This window comes from Medicago sativa, chromosome 8 (genome assembly GCF_051527215.1).
Source record: "Medicago sativa cultivar Bolivia chromosome 8, Bolivia_mono, whole genome shotgun sequence".
NCBI lineage: Eukaryota > Viridiplantae > Streptophyta > Magnoliopsida > Fabales > Fabaceae > Medicago > Medicago sativa.
The window spans coordinates 81,441,608-81,443,511 of record NC_140756.1 but is presented as its reverse complement, the minus strand read 5'-3'; positions in this window follow the sequence as shown (position 1 = coordinate 81,443,511).

The following is a 1,904-nucleotide window of genomic DNA, read 5'->3' as shown; positions in this document are numbered from 1 at the left end:
TTAAATTTGTTAAAATGTACAAATTCAACTATACAGTAATCATGTACATACTTTTAAGAACAAATAACTAACTGCCCTAACAACTAAAATAGATGATCTGACAAACCAACGGAGGCCAGCCTATATATAGTTGTAGAAATGAGAAGTGAACAACTTTGTAGCACCAAAATTTATGATCGAAAGTGTGTTCAATGTTTGACCCCGATATAACATCAACACATGTTATGACAGCTAACTTATTCGTTTTTAATTTTTTTTTGAAGTCAAACTAACTCATCAAAATTGGTATTAAGAAGAATCGAACTTGAGACATTCAGAAAAGCACACTATGAAATCCCAAACCTACACGCCAGCCCAAATGGGTTAACTAATTCATTTTTCAAATTATTACTAACGTCCATGTGTCGGTGTCAATGCCTCATAGGTGACCAGTAAAGCCCAGACACGATAGTTTTCAAGTGATATGTGATTGATATGTGCTAATGCCTAATAATCCTAAATTCCCAACCAAGCTAAGAGAGATTGAGAGTGAAAGAGGGAAATGAAATAGAAAATATAGTGGAATTAAGCTAACAGGCCTATTGCCAATAAATTCATGTTTCACCTAGTCTCTAATTCCCATCACCAATAGACACATATGGCATAGACAATGACAATAGCTATCTATCATCTTATTGATGCCCCTACCATTTATGTATAAGCACATGCTTCTTTTCCACAACATATGTTCTGTTTCTAATTTACATGAAAACTAGCTATAATAAGTTTTTTTTCCTTCCTTTACCATTCTTCCTACCCTACCAAGAGGGGCTCCCCATATACATTTGTTGTAAATATATGTATTGATAGGCCATATCATGATAAGTCACATTCTTCAATTACCATTCTATTCACTTATAAGTAACTTTTTCCATGATGTTGGGAGTTGGGGTTAATGTGGGACTGGTGTTGTAAATACTATCATTAATAGGAAAATGTATGACAACTTAATAAGCTAGGTTCTCATGTCTATCCATAACATTCTATGTTTTTTTAAGCCACTGTGAACTGTTCAATTCATGTTGCATTGATTTCAATTAAGGTACATTGATCAGAACTCAAAATTGGGCCATGCTCCTAAAATGAATCATACACCCTCCTCGCCTACTAGTGTATGATATGGCTTCTAATTTTAAGTCTGTAGCTAGCTCTATACTTGATATTTATTAATTAGTATACATTGAACTATAAAATAACTATACATACATGATCTCTGCATGCATCTCTCATTTTCTAGGTCATGGTTACATTAATTGCATGACATGTATCTACATCCATATTCATGACTTCTAATTAATTCATACATTGATTTGAGGAATAGACAGACACTAAAAAAAGTCTCAAAACAATAAAAGCAAATAGATACCAAAGCTAGCTGTTATTGTCTATGTGATGGCAATGCTGTTTAATAGTAGCTTTCAAAATGAAATGCTACAGAACAAGTGTATATGGACACTATTAAGTATTAAGTTATTAACATCTGAGGAAAGAGGGAAAAAAGAAAGTATATCCAATTCAGTGAAAGGATGCTAGACAGCATGGGCCAGATATCACATTGAGCCCATTAAACAAGCCCTAGCCCACTCAACCGACATTGAAACTCATCCATTTAAAGATGAATTTTACATTGTTGTGCTCTATATGGGAAATGGGACCTAGTTAGTAAGTTGATAGAGGTAACCACTAACCAGCTCCTGAAGAATTGGACAATGTACTGCTCTAGTTGGTATTGGTCAAAATTCTATATTATGAGCCCACAATTCATAAACATGCTTCTGGCAATGGGTAATACCAGCTTTCACAAGGCCCACTTTTGGACCATGGTGGTTCCTACCATTGCTTAGTGGGCATGTTGAGTAGTAATG